Genomic DNA, 21387 nt, shown 5'->3' on the forward strand with positions numbered 1-21387 from the left:
AGCCCATCGTGACCTCGCCCGCTGCAACGAGGAAAGAGGCGGCCGGGCTGCGGGGAGAAAGCTCAGACGGCCCCCCCGCTCCCGAAAGGCGGCCAATGTCCCCGCGCCCAGAGCCCCCGGCTGCTGCACGCCCGCCCCGCCCCGTCGCAGGCCGCCCGAGATCCCAGCCAAGGCGGTTTAGGGGGTCTCCCTGTCCCCGGCTTCCTCCTCCCCAAGAACCTGAACCTTCTAGTTTAGCTCCTCTAAGGCTGAAGAGGTCAGAGACGTTGAGACATAGATAGAAGCCAACTGGAAACTCAGGGACAAATCTTTCCAAACAAAGCCAGGATTGTTCGCCTTATCAGGCTCCGGGATGCTTTCTGCCCTAGTAGCTTGGAGTCAGTAGTCAGACACTTGGCCAGCTGGAGCCCTGGGTCTGCGACAGGTCGGTGCTGGCTTAGCCAGGCTGAGAAAGGTGAGGAGGGCTGATCTCACCGCCAGAACGTCCTGCCTGCCTGTCCCGGCTGTGGCAAACCGTAGCCCTTATTTCACCTTCCGCTGTGCCCTGTATTCCCTCTGTGACCACACATGTTTCTCCATACTGGCTTTGAGAAGACCTGTCCCAGGGAGAGCCCATCATGACACTTATCAAAGCAGCAGCTCATTTATGTGTGGAGCAAACACTTCCTCCAGGGCCCACACAATGCCTTCCTTGGGGTAAGAGTGGTTCCCTTTCCAGCTGAGGTTAGAGTGGGTAGTGAGCATGACATAGGATTACTCAGGATTTGCTGAGCCGGGATCAAACTTGGGTTTTATTCCAATACCCAGGCACTCTCCCGCTGCCAACTGGTCTTGATTTTACATCCGAGGAAAGGGAGGCTTAGCAAGTTTATGAGTTGCCCAGTAGCTCACAACAAATAGTGGAAGTGCCCCATTGGAACTAGGTTGGTTTCATTCCAAAACCAAGAGCTCTCCCCACCATAAGGGGAAAAAAGTCAGGAGTGCTGCTTCCAGGAATCCACAGAGCAAGGCTCTCCCTGAGGCTGAGAAGTCAGTGGTTACACATACTAACTCTGGGGTCAAACTGCCTGAGACCAGTTTCCTGTTCTGCCCCTTGCTTTTTCCCTGCCTTCATTTGCTTGTCTGTAAAATGGAAATAATGAACCCTCTCTGTGAAAATGAGCTAAAATATTTCTAGCACATAGAACAGTACTTGGCACAGGAAGAGTCCTCAGTACACGTTAACTGTTAAAAGTTTCACTGGGAACCTCTCGAGTTGGGAGATGAGCGGGAAGCTTTGATTAGACTTATCTGGAACCTTGGGACTCTGAGGTCATTCTCCACAGACTCAAATGCTGGTCACATCAGTCCAAGGGCTGAGACATATTGCTTGGAGAGTGGGCACTAGAAATCAAATCAGGTCAGCCTGTTCTTATTAGAGGGATAATGATTTTGCCAGCGGGCGCTGGTCTTAAAAGCCGGCCCTTGGAGACAGTGAGCGAGCAGCACCCTTCCAGGGAGTGACTTCTGAAGCAGAGTCCATCAGTGATAGGCGCTGGCAGGTGCTCACTGGGCTCAGCTCCGCCTCCAGCCCTAGGCAGGCTGCAGATTCATCTGGGGCAGGCGGGGCGGGGCTTAATTCCCTTCCCAATTAGGGCAGGCCTTAATTGGACATTCATCCTGCTGAGCCTCCCCCAGTAACTGTGGGCTTTATATGGGGTATGGATCTAACTGTGTTCACATTGCCTTCATATCACTCCCAACAAGGAGCTGACAGACGGGAATTTCAAAAACTTGGAGAAGGTCTCAGGTCTCCCTTTCATGTTCCAGTTGAAAAGGCAAAATGCTGTTTCAATCAGGAGGCTTTTTTTTTTTTTTTTTAATGGGAAGGGATTTCATTTATAGATCAGGGATGATATCTGTTTGATTCTAGTTTGGGATTGTCGGGTTTCGTATTACTTTGTACAGTGAAGAGAAAGGGTGGGTGGCGTATGTGCATATAACTCTAGAATCTGTCCCTTTAGCGGAACATATTTTCCTATCTTCGTTCCAAATCTGATACTATCACCATTTAGCATTTTAAAGTACAGCCCATGTTTACCCGTAAGCTTATAAACTACTTTCCTTCAGCATAACCTTGTTTGCCTGCTGTTGTCCTATAAAGTAGAATTGACTGAATGCCACGATATTATGAAGGTGGATCTGAGGCCCACCTAGAGATCACATAGTGTCTTGCCCAAAGCTACAACACTCTGAGCTAATATGTGTCCACATCCCTTACTGAGTCTCTGGGGCCAGATGTATTTCAGAATTTAGGAATTTACATTTTTAGAAAGATGCAGATACTCTAATGGGACCTGGGCAAGCATCCTGTAATCAAACTTGTTGATATTTTTACTGTAAAAATGTATAAATATTGGTAGTAAGTGGAATAAATTTGATTTTATACATCAGGTTAGGGCATTAAATGGGTTTTTAAACTGCAGATTAGAGATCATGACTTTTTTTTTTTTTTTGGCCACAGCCAAGTATTTTACATTTATTTATAATATTTTACATATGTAGGGTAATTTACATTACCTATACATGTGTTCCATTTACCTATGCTTTTATTATAAACATTTTAATTTTTTTTAAATTTTTTATATTTTTGGTTGCACTGCACGGTTTGTAGGATCTCAGTTCCCCGACCAGGGATCAAACCCATGTCCCCTGCAGGGGAAACATAGAGTCCTAACTACTGGACCAAGAGGAAATGCATTTTTAAACTGCAGAAAAGTGGAAATATTTTTACACTGAACACCTATATACATACTACCTAGATTTAGTAATATTTTACTATACTACTTGCTTTCATTACATATCTGTCCATCTATCAATTCTTCTATTAGTTCACTATTCTGGCTTAATTTTTCATCAGTTTACTTCAGCGATAAATTCTTCAGCATGCATATTATTAACCAGAGTTCAGTATTTCTTTCTGGTTTATTTTCTCGGTAAAATTTACGTAAATGAATGTGAATTGTACATTTTGACAAATACGTATGCTTGTGAAACTCAAACTCCTATCAAGATATAGAGTATTTCTACCATCCTAAGAAATCTCCTCATACCTCTTCCCAATCAATAAATCTAAACTCTCCCTCCCCAAAAGACATGACACTTACAACTGTTTTCCACCAGAGATTAGTTTTTCCTGTTCTCAAACTCCAAAAAAAGGGAGTTGTAGACTATGTGCTCTCTTGTGAAAGACTTGACTCATTCAGCCTAATGTGGTGTGTATTAGTAGCTTTTTTACTTTTTAAATTGAGGTATAACTGACATATAACATTATATTAGTCTCAGGTGTGCAACACAATGATTCACTATTTGCATAAAAAGTGAAATGATCACTACAGTAAGTCTGGCTAACATCCATCCCCATACATAGTTACAAGATTTTTTTCTTATGATGAGGACTTTTAAGGTCCTTTATTGAGTGCTTACTGTGTGCAATTACTGTTGTAAACATTTTACATATACAAAGTCATTAATCCTTATAATATGACGAGCTAGATATAAAGGCCGGGAAACGGGGCCCCAGAGAAGTCAAACAACTTACCCTAATGTTACAGGACTAGTAGGTGGCAGAATTAAGATCTTAACCCAGTTAACCAATTTCAATCACAGAATCAACAAAGTTTTTTGCTACTTTCTTACCTCATTTTCCTTATACTATACGGATATTTGGTTGCCCAGAGGACTTGTGTGATGAAAGGGATGAAAGAAGACAGAGAACCCAGAAACACATATGGATACTTGCCTTACAACAATATCATTGCAGAGCAGTAGGGTAAAGGAAATCTGCAATAAATGGATATCCAAATGGGAACAAGTGAAATACTCTCCACCTATACACCCACACCCTGCCTCCGCCACACAGGAATTTATCTAGAGGTAAAAGGCAAAACAATAGGACTTCTAGAAGACAAAATAGGCAGTCATGAACTCAAGGTAGGAAAAGACTTCTTCAGTAGAATACAGGATGCGTTAACCATAAAGAAAAAGATAATTTGAGAGAGTGAAAAGGCCAACCAGAATCAAGGGAAAGATTTGGAACACATATAACTGACTAAAAGCTTATTCCAAAATATGTAAAGAATGCCTGTATATCAAGAAAAAAGAATCCAATTGAAAAATGATCAGGAATTCCCTGGCATCCCAGTGGTTAGGACTCCATGCGTCCACTGCAGGGGGCGCAGGTTCGCTCCCTGGTCAGGGAACTAAGATCCTGTAGGCCGCGTGGCGCAGCCAAAAAAAAAAAAGAAAAATGGTCAAGACTACAACAGGGACTTCACAAATGAAGATAGTTAATAAACACATTAAAGGTTTATTTATCACAATTGAGGGGAATGCAAATTGAACCACGGTGAGATTTAAACCCAGTGTATATATGTCCACTCCCAGGCCTCTGCCCAAGAGAAAGGTGCACCTATGTTCACCAAAATGCATACACAAAATAGCCCACAAAATGGCTTGGATGTCCATTTCCATTCATAGAATGGAATATTAACTGTGAAACACTCCTACAATGAAATACTATTAGGAAATTGACATTTTTTGTAGTCAAAAGTTGTCAAATAATATGCCTCAATGAAAATGAACAATTTATTTATTGTTCCATGGAACTAAACGGATAAGTCTCATCTCACAAACATAATGTTCAGTTAAAGAACTAAAAGTTTGGGACTTCCCTGGTGGCGCACTGGTTAAGAATGCAGGGGACACGGGTTCGAGCCCTGGTCCGGGAAGATCCCACATGCCGCAGAGCAACTAAGCTCATGTGCCACAACTACTGAGCCTGAGCTCTAGAGCCCGCGAGCCACAACTACTGAGCCCACATGCCACAACTACTGAAGCTTGCATGCCTAGAGCCCGTGCCCCACAACAAGAGAAGCCACTGCAATGAGAAGCCCGCGCACCACAACGAAGAGTAGCCCCCGCTTACTGCAACTAGAGAAAGCCCGCGCGCCACAACGAAGACCCAACGCAGCCATAAATAAATAAATAAATAAATAAATAAATAATTAAAAAAAAAAACTAAAGGTTCATACTGTTTGATTCTACTTATAGAAAAGTCCCAAACCAGCCAATACTAAATCTTAGTGTTCAGTAATGCAATGGTTAAGTGGTAAAACTCTGAAGAAAAGAAGCAAAGACTGGGAATTCCCTGGTGGTCCACTGGTTAGGACTTGGTCCTTCCACTGCAGGGGGCATGGGTTTGATCCCTGGTCAGGGAACTAAGATCCCACAAGCTGCGCAGCACTGCCAAAAAAAGAAGTCAGGTAAAGGTCACTTTGGTGGGAAGGAGGGAGTAAGAGGGAAGGAACATTAGGGGATTTCTGAGGTGTTGACAATCTTCTTGGTTGTAGCTGTTTGTTTTGTGATAAATTCTTGAGTTATACTAATCCTGTGTATCTTTTTCTATGAATATATCACAATTAAAAATTTCATTGGTGTTAGGGAGGAAAGCAGGGAAGAGGGTACATTCTGAGTTACGTCACTGAGTTGAATCCTTTTTTTTTTTTTTTTTTTTGCGGTACGCGGGCCTCTCACCGCTGTGGCCTCTCCCATCGCGGAGCACAGGCTCCGGACGCGCAGGCCCAGCGGCCATGGCTCATGGACCCAGCCGCTCTGCGGCATGTGGGATCCTCCCGGACCGGGGCACGAACCCGCGTACCCTGCATCGGCAGGCGGACTCCCAACCACTGCGCCACCAGGGAAGCCCAATCCTTTTAAAACCAGTAAGTTTGAGCCACTTACTAGCTATGTCACATAAATGTTTAGTCATCAGCAGAGCTAGTACTTTTATGTGGCTTGCTCTGTCCAGGATGCTTAACCAATTGTTGGTTCGTCAATTGGCCCCATACACAGAGAGCAGGGAGAGACCAAAGAGGCAGCCACCTTCAGATTGATAGGTGGCAGGTTTAATAAGCTAGGGAACTCACATATGAGGCTTGTCTTGGGCAGCTGCAGGACAAGTAGATTTCTGCAGCCACCTTCCAGAATCTTGAAAGTTTATATGGAAGCCTTAAATGGGCTCAGTCCCATATACCACCCAGATGGTCTCAACAACACTTTACTCTCCCAAGGCTGTGTCCTTGGAACAGTTCCCACCGTGGGAACAGTTGGCAGAATGTACATTCCAAGGACAGGGGAGGGAGTGAGGAGCCTCCAATTGCCTGGGTCCAGCTCGTGGGTCAAATGGCGGTCACATCCTCTCTATTACCTCCTCTAACACCAATTATGTGATAAACTTTTAAAACAGAACACACAGACTTTCCTGCCGGGAGCAAACTGAATATAACCACCTCCTCATGGCTTATTGACTTATGATCATTTTACGAAATCCAATGACAATTCCATAACTCCTTAAGCACTTCAGAGCTGTTTTTATATCCTAAATAGGTCCAGACTGCTACTGCGCTTTAAAATTTTTCCTGTGTGCATATGTGTATGTGTGTATATATCTGTATGTATGTGTATATATATATATATATATATATACGCACACATATATATACTTTTTAAAAATTTTTTTATAAATTTATTTATTTACTTATCTTTTTATTTTTGGCTGCGTTTGGTCTTCCTTGCTGTGCATGGGCTTTCTCTAGTTGCGGCAGCTTCTCTTGTTGAGGAGCACAGGCTCTAGGCACGTGGGCTTCCTTAGTTGTGGCACATGGGCTCAGTAGTTGTGGCTTGCAGGCTCTAGAGCATAGGCTGAGTAGATGTGGCGCACGGGCTTAGTTGCTCCGCGGCATGTGGGATCTTCCCGAACCAGGGCTCGAACCCATGTCCCCTGCATTGGCAGGTGGATTCGTAAACACTGTGCCTGCCACCAGGGAAGTCCCTATATATACTTTTTTGGTGATTTTTCTCTTCTTCCTTTGTAGCCTGGTGTTGGCAATTAGGCCATTCACAGGCACTTTCTGAATTAGCACTATAACTACATGTAGCAGTAACCTCGCTACTTTATCATCATCGTCATCCAACATTATTACATTGCTATTTCTAACCTGTTGTGGAATAAGAAAACGGGTCACCACATCTATTTATCTGTTCCACTAACAGTCAATGAAACCGTGTGTCAAGCAAGAGTGAGTAAGCCTGAAAGTTCTATTCATATTCATCTTTTGCTACCTAGACTTAACATTTACTTAGGATAATCAGAAAACTTTCCCTTACATATTGATACTTACTGGGCTGGGTTCTAAATAGCAGAGGCCAAAAAATAAATAAATAGTTGAGGCCGCTGGCACTAAACTCCCATTTTATTTTATTTATTTATTTTTTAACATCTTTATTAGAATGTAATTGCTTTACAATGGTGTGTTAGTTCCTGCTTTATAACAAAGTGAATCAGTTATACATATACATATATCCCCATATCTCTTCCCTCTTGCGTCTCCCTCCCTCCCACCCTCCTTATCCCACCCATCAAGGTGGTCACAAAGCACCAAGCTGATCTCCCTGTGCTATGCGGCTGCTTCCCACTAGCTATCTATTTTACATTTGGTAGTGTATATATGTCCATGCCACTCTCTCACTTTGTCCCAATTTACCCTTCCCCCTCCCTGTGTCCTCAAGGCCATTCTCTAGTAGGTCTGTGTCTTTATTCCTGTCTTGCCCCTAGGTTCTTCATGACCATTTTTTTTTTTTTTTTAGATTCCATATATATGTGTTAGCATACGGTATTTGTTTTTCTCTTTCTGACTTACTTCACTCTGTATGACAGACTCTAGGTCCATCCACCTCATTACAAATAACTCAGTTTTGTTCCTTTTTATGGCTGAGTAATATTCCATTGTATATATGTGCCACATCTTCTTTATGCATTCATCTGTCGATGGACACTTAGGTTGCTTCCACGTCCTGGCTATTGTAAATAGAGCTGCAGTGAACATTGTGGTACATGACTCTTTCTTAATTATGGTTTTCTCAGGGTGTATGCCCAGTAGTGGGATTGCTGGGTCATATGGTAGTTCTATTTTTAGTTTTTTAAGGAACCTCCATACTGTTCTCCAGAGTGGCTGTATCAATTTACATTCCCACCAACAGTGCAAGAGGGTTCCCTTTTCTCCACACCCTCTCCAGCATTTATTGTTTGTAGATTTTTTGATGATGGCCATTCTGACTGATGTGAGGTGATACCTCATTGTAGTTTTGATTTGCATTTCTCTAACGATTAATGATGTTGAGCATTATTTCATGTGTTTGTTGGAAATCTGTATATCTTCTTTGGAGAAATGTCTATTTAGGTCTTCTGCCCATTTTTGGATTGGGTTGTTTGCTTTTTGATATTCAGCTGCATGAGCCCCGTATAAATTTTGGAGATTAATCCTTTGTCAGTTGCTTCATTTGCAAATATTTTCTCCCATTCTGAGGGTTGTCTTTTCGTCTTGTTTATGGTTTCCTTTGCTGTGCAAAAGCTTTGATGTTTCATTAGGTCCCATTTGTTTATTTTTGTTTTTATTTCCATTTCTTTAGGAGGTGGGTCAAAAAGGATCTTGCGGTGATTTATGTCAGAGTATTATGCCTATGTTTTCCTCTAAGAGTTATATAGTGTCTGGCCTTACATTTAGGTCTTTAATCCATTTTGAGTTTATTTTTGTGTATGGTGTTAGGGAGTGTTCTAATTTCATTCTTTCACAGGTAGCTGTCCAGTATTCCCAACACCACTTATTGAAGAGGCTGTCTTTTCTCCATTGTATATTCTTGCCTTCTTTATCAAAGATAAGATGGCCATATGTGTGTGGGTTTATCTCTGGGCTTTCTATCCTGTTCCATTGATCTATATTTCTGTTGTGCCAGTACCATACTGTCTTGATTACTGTAGCTTTGTAGTATAGTATGAAGTCAGGGAGCCTGATTCCTCCAGCTCCATTTTTCTTTCTCAAGATCGCTTTGGCTATTCGGGGTGTTTTGTGTTTCCATACCACTTGTGAAATATTTTGTTCTAGTTCTGTGAAAAGTGCCATTGGTAGTTTGATAGGGATTGCATTGAATCTGTAGATTGCTTTGGCTAGTAGAGTCATTTTCACAATGTTGATTCTTCCAATCCAAGAACATGGTATATCTCTCCATCTATTTTATCATCTTTAATTTCTTTCATCAGTGTCTTATAATTTTCTGCATACAGGTCTTTTGTCTCCTTAGGTAGGTTTATTCCTAGGTATTTTATTCTCTTCTTGCAATGGTAAAATGGGAGTGTTTCCTTAATTTCTCTTTCAGATTTTTCATCACTAATGTATATGAATGCAAGAGATTTCTGTGCATTAATTTTGTAACCTGCTACTTTACCAAATTCATTGATTAGCTCTAGTAGTTTTCTAGTAGCATCTTTAGGATTCTCTATGTATAGTATCATGTCATCTGCAAACAGTGACAGTTTTACTTCTTCTTTTCCAATTTGGGTTCCTTTTTCATCTCTGATTGCTGTGGCTAAAACTTCCAAAACTATGTTGAATAATAGTGGTGAGGGTGGGTAACTTTGTCTTGTTCCTGACCTTAGTGGAAATGGGTTTCAGTTTTTCACCATTGAGGACGATGTTGGCTGTGGGTTTGTCATATATGGCCTTTATTATGTTGAGGAAAGTTCCCTCTATGCCTACTTTCTGGAGAGTTTTTATCATAAATGGGTGTTGAATTTTGTCGAAAGCTTTCTCTGCATCTATTGAGATGATCATATGTTTTTTCTCCTTCAATTTGTTAATATAGTGTATCACATTGATTGATTTGCGTATATTGAAGAATCCTTGCATTCCTGGGATAAACCCCACTTGATCATGGTATATGATCCTTTTAATGTGCTGTTGGATCTGTTTGCTAGTAGTTTGTTTAGGATTTTTGCATCTATGTTCATCAGTGATATTGGCCTGTAGTTTTCCTTTCTTGTGACATCTTTGTCTGGTTTTGGTATCAGGGTGATGGTGGCCTCGTAGAATGAGTTTGGGAGTGTTCCTCCCTCTGCTATATTTTGGAAGAGTCTGAGAAGGATAGGTGTTAGCTCTTCTCTAAATGTTTGATAGAATTCGCCGGTGAAGCCATCTGGTCTTGGGCTTTTGTTTGTTGGAAGATTTCAGTGCTTGTGATTGGTCTGTTCATATTTTCTATTTCTTCCTGGTTCACTCTCAGAAGGTTGTGCATTTCTAAGAATTTGTCCATTTCTTCCAGGTTGTCCATTTTATTGGCATAGAGTTGCTTGTAGTAATCTCTCATGATCCTTTGTATTTCTGCAGTGTCAGTTGTTACTTCTCCATTTTCATTTCCAATTCTATTGATTTGAGTCTTCTCCCTTTTTTTCTTGATGAGTCTGGCTAATGGTTTATCAATTTTGTTTATCTTCTCAAAGAACCAGCTTTTAGTTTTATTGATCTTTGCTATCGTTTCCTTCATTTATTTTTCATTTATTTCTGATCTGATCTTTATGATTTATTTCCTTCTGCTAACTCTGGGGACTAAACTCTCATTTTCAAAGGACATACCATATCAGGAATAAGTCTAACAAGTTGGTGCCAATCTGGACAAGTATGTATGTGTATACACACACACACACACACACACACACACACACACACAAACACACACACTCTTAGCCTCACAGCCTGAGTGGTGGCCAGGAGACCAGTGTGGAGATGGAGAAAGAGGTGGCTTTCCTGACATTCTGGCTTTCTTTCTGCTTCCATCACTCATTCCTACCCCAGGGCCTTTGCTCTTGCCATCCCCTTTGCTGGGAACACTTCCAGATTTTCACAAGGACACTCCACCTTATCATTCAGGTCTCAGAGACCTTCTCTGTTTCTATGAGCATTTCCTTGGTCCACAACCATTGTCACCCTATTTTTATTTCCTTCACAGATTATTGTATGGCTTCTTTTTTCAACAGTAGACCTCCAAAGAGATAGCTTTTTCCTGGGCTGAGGGATTAGAATTGGGGTCCAAATTTCTCCCTAAATATTTCACTTTTGACTTAAACATTTTTTAACGAAGAGGATTTAAAGTTTAGAATAGGGAATTCCCTGGTCCAGTAGTTAGGACTCCATGCTTTCAGTGCCAGTGCCCGGGTTCAATCCCTGGTTGGGGAACTAATATCCCACAAGCCACGTGGCACGGCCAAAAAAAAGAGTTTAGAATATATAATTTTTGATCACATTTGAACTTTAGCCTGAACGCCATCCAGGAGGCTTTCATCTCTCTTCTATTCTCCGTTGATTCTGGGACCAAGAGGCCTGGCTGGAGATGCCAAAGGAAGAGATGTGAGTGATTCCCAAGCACCTCACCCACACACACAGAAAGATCTCCTAACAGGCCTTTAGGGCATCTCATATTCCCATCATGTGTAACTACACCCTTCAGAAAATGAAAGGTATAGAACCCAATGTGGGTGGAGCTATGGAAAAAAAAAGGGGAGCATATGTATTATCTTAGGAGACAGTGCTGACAGTGTGACAGTAGGGCTTAAAAATGGTCTTCGGGACTTCCCTGATGGCGCAGTGGTTAAGAATCTGCCTACCAATGCAGGGGACATGGGTTTGAGCCCTGCTCTGGGAAGATCCCGCATGCTGCGGAGCAACTAAGCCCGTGCGCCACAACTACTGAGCCTGTACTCTAGAGCCCACGAGCCACAACTACTGAGCCCATGTGCCACAACTACTGAAGCCCGTGCATCTAGAGCCTGTGCTCCGCAACAAGAGAAGCCACCGCAATGAGAAGGCTGCGCACCGTAAAAATAGCCCCTGCTTGCCGCAACTAGAGAAAGCCTGTGCACAGCAACGAAGACCCAACACAGCCAAAAATAAATAAATAAATAAATAAATAAATAAAATTTAAAAAATGATCTTCTAGGTATCCCTTGGTGGTCCAGTGGTTAGGACTCCATACTTCCACTGCAGGGAGCATGGGTTCAATCCCTGGACCCGCAAGCTGTGTGGCACGGCCAAAAATAAATAAATAAATTAATTAATTAATTAATTAATTAATTTTTTAAAAATGGTTTCCTACTCTGCTTTAGCTCCTAGGCCTCAAGACCTTTCCCCAAAGCATTATGTATTTAGATGTTCCTAAAGACAATGCTTATGGTGATAAATAATTGGAAACCATTTAAATGAATGTATAATGATTTCAAACTTCACAACCTTTTTCACATCGACATCTATTATAATGCTATAATATAGTCTAGACGCTGTATTTACATACATAACGAAATCCTTATATCCAGCCAACTGTGAGCCATTGGGGTACTACTGAAAAAGCAGAGAATAGCTACGGAGAGAAAAAGATTGGAAGACATATACCAGCTTTAGTAGAGATCATCTGAGGATTTAATAATTTATTCTTATGGATATATATATATCCATATATACTAATTTTGAAATTAGAAATAAAAGTTTCATTTTTATCCATCATCCATCCATTTATTCTGTCACTCATTGACATGGACAAGTCATCTAATCTGAACCTCTGTTTTCTTACCTGTTAAATGGGGGCAACATTTAGACCTGCCTTACCTAACTCATAGATGATGAAAATTTAGTAAGATAACATAAGGAAAGGGCTTTGTAACTGTAAAGAGTTACACAAATGTATGATAGTTGGACTGTTTCAACATCATATACACGTACACAAATATTGTTATGTTCAATAGGTAGAAAACAGGGGCGTCCCTCTACATCCCCAATAATCTCTACCAAACGTGTACTTGTGCATTGACAAGGATTGGAAGTGCATTTGGAACATTTCTATCAGTTACATGCCCTTGGCTTTACCTGAAAAGCTGCTGAAATGCATAAAAAATTATAATAACACAAACTCTAGCCCTTTGGGCACCTATTCTCATGCATATAACAACCCAACCTGAGGTTATGTTAAGGGGAAGCCTGGCCTGTGCCGAAATGATGCTGTCCTATCTCTTCCTTCTGAAATGCATCCTGCTTTCACCCACCCTGTTACCTACCTCACACTTTACCAGCTAACAGAGAAAGGCTTTCAGACTTTTTTGCCCATAAGTAGTGTCCTCTCCCACTGTTTCCTTCTTGAAAGATTTATTTCCTAGAAATCTAGCAGCCTCCCCAAATGTCCCTGCTTTCCAGCAAACCCCTCCCACCCCAATGTCCCTGCCTTTGGAGGAGGAAGACACACCAGGGGTAAGATATCTTATCTTTAAACGGTACTGCTGTTTTTAGAGGTCATCATCAGTCCCGCTGCTTAGCTGTTAAGGACACAGATAAAGTGCCTGAGCACACAGTGGGACAGGAGTCACTCCCTCAGGGGCAGGCCCCAGGCAGGGATAAGACAGGTGTGTTCTGTGCTAGTCTGGACAGGGAACGCCCAGGCTGGGGCTCGGCTCCAGATGCTGCATGAGACACTGGCACTGGTACTGCCAGATCTCTGGACTTTCCTGGAGAGGCCAGTTTTTCATGTGAAATTTACCACTAAAAATAAAAAAGATAATAATAACAAAATTGGGCAGGTCAAACAAAGCAGGTTTATGGACTGCCAATTCACTTTTCATCCTGATGCCAGAATGTGTTCTCAGGTGTTCAGACCTTGGCCGAGTGCCCTTTCCAACAGTCATGTATATGGCTTGTCTTCTGGGCCTCCAGGTGCTTCTTCCTGCTGGTTTCCTAATCCACTCAGTGGGGCTGGTTTTCTTGAAAGTGGCAGAAAGAGGCTCCCGAGAGACGACAGTGACACTCTTGCCCGGGAGAGAGCTGTGCCATGAGAGATGGGTACCCAGGAGCCAGACTCTCATTTCTCTTCCTTGGCTCAGTGCCCTGCCCTCTGAGTCACCAGGCCTGGGAAAACCAAGGCACTTAGATTGATAGGAGAACTAACCCCTGGCCGTGCCCTGTTCATCCCAAATTCCCCAACATTAGGAAGCTGCCAGTGACTGAAACAAGAAAAGAAGGGGATGGCAAATATGCCTGTTTGACTCGCAGCTGTCCAAACTGGGCCTGGAGAGATGGCAGCTGCATTCTGAGCCTGTCTGCTCGGGCACCAACCCCAGAGGGCAGTGCACAAGCAGCTTGGCGTTGTCCTGGCCGCAGCCGTTGCGAGAAAAAGGTCTAAAGTGGATTGTACCATAAAAGCCTGAAAAAGTGGCTCCAAAAATAACACCTGAACAAAACCACTTAGAACTTTTGTATCCATTAGGAGCTTCTTCAGGGCCTGTGACAGTGTTGATAATTTTAGAATTGTTCAGCCAGGCCCACTGACAGGGTATCTAACCCCTCCGATGCAGCCAGAATTCAGGAAATGTCTACATAGTTGTGAGAAAGCATTAGACTTCAAAGAATCAGGTTTAAATGGGGAATGGTTAAAGGCACAGAAGACAGACTGACATAACTGTAGGCTGTTCTCAACTTTGCTTAAATATGTGTATAAATATGCAGAGAAAAATTCTGGAAAGCAATGCATAAAAATGTTCAGAGTAGCTATCTCTGATAGTGGGAATGAGTGAGTTTATTTTCTATCTCTTTGTATACTGCTCCGAAAAGGATTTAAGGAAACCTACAAATAGATAACAGAAAATTGATTCAGAAATAAGGGGGAAAGAAGGCTCAAAGAGAAATGTGGGGAAGTAAGATTGAGGCAGGAAAAAAGGCAGGTGCTATGTATTAAGTGGAACCATATGAAATTGCCATTTTTGTAAATCAAAGATCTTCCCCAATCTCATGGGCTTCAACTTAACACAAAATGCAGATCTATACTCGCTGGAGCGAAGGCAACTTTGGCTCTTAGTTTCCTAGTCACCAACTAGAAGGGGAAAAGAACACTAGTTAAAAACCTATGGCGGGACTTCCCTGGTGGCGCAGTGGGTAAGAATCCTCCTGCCAATGCAGGGGACACGGGTTTGAGCCCTGGTCTGGGAAGATCCCACATGCCACGGAGCAACTAAACCCGTACACCACAACTACTGAGCCTGCGCTCTAGAGCCCAGAAACAACAAGTACCGAGCCTTCGTGCCACAACTACTGAGCCTGCGTGCCACAACTACTGAAGCCCATGTGCCTTGAGTCCATGCTCCGCAACAAGAGAAGCCACCACAATGAGAAGCCTGCGCACTGCAACGAAGAGTAGCCCCTGCTCGCCACAACTAGAGAAAGCCTGCACGCAGCAATGAGGGCCCAATGCAGCCAAAAATAAATAAATAAATAAACAAACAAACAAACAAAAAAACCTATGGCATTCATCAGGTAAAAGCAAACTAGATGCACAAGACTTTCCTTCTATAGTTTCCAAGACCGTATTTTCCTTTTGTAACCAGAGATTTTTAAAGTAAATGCTTTTTAAAGAAATTGGTGCTGGACCTGAGGCCTCCATCCCTGAGTTCTCAGATTTGGGGCAATGTCACTCCATCTCTCAACAAGAAGATAATGTCTACTCAACCCACTCCAAAGGTGGTTTTGAGTATTCAAATAAAATGATGTTCAATAAGATTCAAATAAGATGTGAAATTAATCAAGAAGCCTTGCAGAATTGGTAATTGCACCACTTATTAAGTGCTTGCAATAGTCAGATACTGTGCTGGTGCCTAGTAACAAATAAGCCCTAGAGAGTTATAGTCACAGATGTAACAGACTCACACCTTATGAAACTGGTGAATGTAAAGTGCCTTGCATGTCTGACACACAGGATATCAACCACAGTAATGATTGTTAGTATTAATACTTCTAAGAGATTTGGATGCTTTGCTTGAGTAATAACTAACAGGTCCTAAGTTTGCAGAACTTTGCATATTTTATAAGTTGTTTAGTAAATTAATGAATATCAAGTATTATCATAGTGCCCAATACATAGTAGGGACTCAGGGAAAAGCTATTAGTCCATTTATTTCTTGTTAAAGGTCTGTTACAAATAGAAGCAAAGTCCAGATCTCAAACCCTGGCCTCTCTTGCTCTCAAACCCTTCTTACCACACTATACACACATTCTGAACACATAGTAGGTACAATATATAATTATCAATTTAGTGAGTCAGGCCTAAGTACCTTGAGCTTTCTTTCCTTTTTTTTTTTTTTGCCTTGAATCCATTTTTTAAGTTGTAAATGTTCCCTTAAAATTCCCTGCTACCCTCTTTTGTTTCACTGTTATTTAATTTATCATAACCAATTTCTCCTCCCACCTCTCCTAGGGGGACAAATTATTCTGAATTTTATTTTCCTCTGGAATTTGAGGTCTCCTCTGACACTTCTCTCTGGCCAACAGAGAGACTGGGACCTTCCCACAGCAGTCAGTCAAGAAGCCTTTATGGAGCACCTACTATGTGTCAGGCTCTATATGAAGGCCTAATCCCTGCGCTCATAGAGCTTACAGCAGTGGATTGTCATGAAGACTAACTTAAATGATGCATGTACAGTGCCAAATACAAAGCTTGGCACACAATAGGACTCCATTGTGCCTCTTATCTTTAGTTCTGCGTGGGGAGCCTCTTTCTTCCAAGCCCCAAATCTAGTCCTCATGCATTATCTAATTTCATACTCACAGTGCCTCAATTATTAATTGTTTATGCACTAGAGAAGAAAAATCCAGTTTGCCTAACTCCAAAGCTTATGCTTCTGTCCAGGGCCTGGCACAGGGGGAAGCATGAAGCACTTAAAGTACAAAACTCAAGGAGGGACTCACGCTCATGTTCAAGTGCAGACATTTCCATTCTCTCCAGGACCCCAAAAGTTTACTGATACCTGCATCGTCTTCCACCTGGTAAGATTCTAGCTTGGAGGTTTTCTGTGAAATTAACATGTTCTTTCTCTACCCCTAGACTTACTTTCCTTCTTCCTTCCTTCTTTCCTTCCTCCCTCCCTCCCTTTCTTCCTTCCTTCCTTTTTTTCTTTCTCTTTCCCTTCTTCCCCTTCTTCCTCTCCTTCTTCTCCTCCTTCTCCTTCTCCTTCCCCTTCTCCTTCTTCCTTTTCTCTTCTTTTCTTTTTTGTTTTCTTTGCCTCAACCCAGCTCAGTGTTGGCCTCTGTCCGGCTCCAAAACCATAGCAAGGAGGCCTATCCGTACCTGGTTTTCTGGCAGCACAAATCTCTGAGCCAGTGGTTTCTAAAGAGAAAGGCTGCTCCATGCACTGGGCTAACCTGAATTTAAATCACAGGGCAGCAGTCTAACAGCAGGACCAGACACAGCTCCAACAGCCAAGGACGTTTCATACTTTCCAAGGTGTTAAAGCAAGAGTCAGGCCAGCTGGCAGGAGAGACCAGAGAACTCACAATAGCTCCTCGCCATTTAAACAGTAGTTCCTAAAGTGTGGTTCCCAGACTAGCAGCATCCACAGCACTGGGACCTTTTCGGCAATGCAGCTTCTCAGCCCCACCCCAGATTTTCTGATGGGAAAGTCAGGAGATGTGGCTCAACAGTCATACAGGTGATTCTGGTATGCACATAATTTGGAGAACGGCTAGCTTGTAAGATAGAGCCCAAAGTCGGCTGTAGCAGAACATCCATGGCTCTGCCTACACCTCCAGCCTCATCTCTTCTCTCCCCTTGTCACCTCCTCCGGAAAGCTCTCCCAGGGACGGGCAAACACTGTGCCTTACTAGTCTTTGTGTCCCTGGTGCCTAGAATAGGATCTGGTTCTCAGTGAATATTTGTTGAATAATAAAATCAAAGCAGACATGAGAAAGTGGGGCTCAGGGTATAGTTTCCATAGAAGTGCAACAACTCCCCGAACCCAAACTCTGGCCGATAGCCAATGCCACGGCCAGGTGAGTCTTCGGTGAAAAAGCTCAGATGTAACAGAAGGTCTCAGAATAATGAACTGACCCACTTATTTCCTCCTAAAAGCAGCAGCCACTACTCAGCTTCAGCTGACTGTTGCTATTGGGAGTGAGGACCAGTGTTGCTATGTCTCTCACGTCTCAGAAACGAGAAATTAAGACCTTTAGCTAAAATTTTAGAATTTTTGAGGTTGGTTCAAATTTTAAAAAAAGCAAAACCCTCCAAAAACTCAACTGGAGGAGCCAAACAAAATACATCTCAGGCCAAATGCAGCAAATTAGCTGCTGGCTAGCTCACTACCTCTGCCTGAGGTACCTCTCACTACCTCTCACTGTTAAGCTCTTTCTAGAACTTAGTTCTTAATAACAATAGAATATACACTGCATGAGGGCAGATATTTTTCTCTTACTCATTGCTGTGTCCCCCAAACCTGGAGGGGTGCCTGGCTCAGAGTAGAACTAAATTGACATTTGTGGAATGAATAAATGAGAGGACAGTCCTATGCCATCAATGTCATGGCCTGTCTCTGTGCCAGTTCCCCTTTTATCAGAACCTGGCTCATCTCAGGAAGGAAGGCCCCCAAGTGCCCACCTGATCACAGACATCACAGTCCTGCCCCGACTCTCCAAAACACCAGTGCCTTCCCACTACTAATGACGATGTGGTTGCCCCTGGCTCTCTCCCATCACAGAATGCAGAAGGTGAGGAGGGGCTCCTTGCCCCTGTGATGTGTCCATGTTTGCACTGGGCGATCCCAGAGGATTTTATCCTGGGAACAGCCGCTAGTTACCAGGAACAATAAGGCCTCTTTGTCCTTATAGGAACTCAGTAAAATTGAGATCTTTTCCCTCCCTTGCTAGAGGCTTTATAACCCCTGAGAAAGGGCAAGGAGGTTTGCCATTTTTAACTGCTACCGTTGGCTGTTATTTCATCCTTTCTGATCTGCTGGAGGTGGGACCCTTGAATGTAACTCAGAAAAAAGCTGTGGGCAGCCACAGTGGAGCAAACAAAATCTAGTCTCATCTTGTTTCAGGAAGTGAGCCTCTTCTAATTTGGGGTCACTGCACAAGTCACGTAGTCCCAGCCCTTAATGGTAATCCGGCCAAATTTCAATTCTTTCCAGAAACTTCCAAAGTAACCCCTTCTGATCCATGCACTGTGGTACCTACTCAGTCCTCTCACAGGGAACCTGTCAAAGCACTTTCCTCTCTCCCAGGAATTTAAGGCACCATCCTGTGTATAACTTCATGGAAACCTTTGTTCAGATAAAATTGCAGTACTGCAATCACCTCCACAATTTACAGCTAACACAGAAGCACAGAATGTTTAATTTGGAACAAACCTTAGAAATCATCCATTCCAGTGATTTTTTTTTTCTGTGCAAATAGATAAAAGAGATAAAAGCAGAATTGCATGATCTGATCCCCCAGCCTCCCATGCTCTTTCCTCCTCCCAATCTCCCTTCAGCCCTAATAACCTGGGGGGTAGGGGAGACAGGGGAGCATTTGGGAGGGAGCTCTGTGAAACGCCTGGGATTTCCAAGTTGCAGTTTGAAAACCTGAATCACTCCTCATATTCAGAAAAAAAGAAGAAAAAAAACACACACATTTATTGAAGATTTCTATTATAAAAGGAATCTACGGTTGCGTGAAAATTGTGAAATTTCAAAAAAAGGAGGGACGTTACTATCAATGAATAGTCACTATGACAGTTTGGGTACATTTCCTTCCAGTTTTTTTATTTTCCTACACACAGAGGGGTTTTGTTTGTTTGTTTTTGTTTTTTGCCTGGGGCTGTGTGCCACCAGATTGAGGGCACCTTTTCCCAATTCATACGAAAAAGTGAGGCAGGACTAGGGCCTGTGTTGGAGGTCCACAAACCTCCTGCATGCCAGGCTCATTCCACAGATCTGGCTTCATTCTGTTTGTAACCACAATCACCCTTTTTGGTGACCTCACTATTTACCACGGATGAGCATAAGCGGCAGATTCAGGGCCTTAGGGAGAGATTTTGATAGGAAAGCAGATACTAAGCCCCAAGTGAGACCAGAGCTAAAGCCACCACATGGACATCCAAGCATTCAGCCACAGGTCGGGGGAGGAAGGTGGGCAGCGTTCCAGGGACAGGCTGCAGACCACCGGAGGGCTTTCTCATTTTCTGTTGAGCAAGGGAGCAGGGATCCCTAATACCCTACCTCACCCTCAGCTGATGATACTGTTTTTAATCTTTTTTTTTTTTTTTTCTTGCCGTACGCGGGCCTCTCACCGTTGTGGCCTCTTCCATTGGGGAGCACAGGGTCCGGACGCACAGGCCCAGCGGCCATGGCTCACGGCCCCAGCCGCTCCGCGGCACGTGGGATCCTCCCGGACCGGGGCACGAACCCGCGTCCCCTGCATCGGCAGGCGGACTCTCAACCACTGCACCACCAGGGAAGCCCATGTTTTTAATCTTGATGAGAAAATGGAGGCCCTCAGAACAGACCTTCCCATGCCTGCATCAAATTAACTCATCTCCCTGAATTTTGTACCCATATACTCTGCATTCCTTCTTTGTCCATGGCTGACCTCTCCTGGCTCCTATCCCAGACAACCCTTTACTAGATCCTCTCCCCTGTCACCTGCTCCAGGACAACTTTCCTGAAAGTGCCCCGAGCCCCACCTGCCTCATTTAGTTCTTTCCTCAGTGGGGATTTTTCCCATTGGCACACACGTGGGAATCTTTCCCATTGGCATACAACTTGCTGGGTTTTCTGCCATCTTTTGAAACCATCCTCCTCCTTGACCTCACAACCCCCTCTTAGCTACCATCTCATTTCTCTTGCTCCTCTTTTAGCAAAATTCCTTGAGTCATCCACATTCTGTCTTTACTTCTTTCCTCCAACCCATTCTCTCTTGAACCCATTCTAGCGAGGCTTTGGCCCCCAGTATGCCACTAAAAGAGCTTTATCAAGATCACCATCACCTTCCATGTTGTTAATCCCATGTTAATCCCATGTTCAGTGCTTGGTCATCTTAACCTTGTGATAGCATTTTTGAGGCACATGAACCCTGTCTCTGACTCGAATGTTTGATTGCTTAGCTTCTTTCTTAATGTTCCTCCTACATCATGACCAGTCATTCCTTCTCATGAGTCGCTTGTTGGAGTCCTTTCCTGACCTTTACATGTCAAAGTGTCCCAGGGATCAGTCCTCAGTTCTCTTCCACTCAGCCCTTAGATCAATGACCTTCAAACTTTTGACCATGACTCACAGTAAGAAATACATTTTATATCCTGACCCAGTTTGTGCATGTACGCAAACACAACTGAAATAAAATATTTCACAAAACAATGACCAACCTTACTATGTACAACAAACTGAAATTTTTTATTATCTATTTTCTTTTTTTAAAAATGCTGGTCAGGACCACCGTTAGGTCACAGGTCATGCCCTTGTCATTAAATGCCTTTAAATGCCATCTCTATACTGACAACTCCCAAATACATTATCTCCCCGCTGGACCTACCTGACCTTCAGACATGAATTTCCAACTGACTCTCAACAGTTCCCATTATAGGCATATCTCGCCAGGCTTTCGAACTTGACCTGACCTAAGCTGCACTCCTGACTCCCCCAGTCTTACTCATCTCAGTAATGGGTCACTCAATTGCTCA

This window comes from Monodon monoceros, unplaced genomic scaffold (genome assembly GCF_005190385.1).
Source record: "Monodon monoceros isolate NGI ecotype Baffin Bay Population unplaced genomic scaffold, NGI_Narwhal_1 Super_Scaffold_20, whole genome shotgun sequence".
Lineage (NCBI taxonomy): Eukaryota > Metazoa > Chordata > Mammalia > Artiodactyla > Monodontidae > Monodon > Monodon monoceros.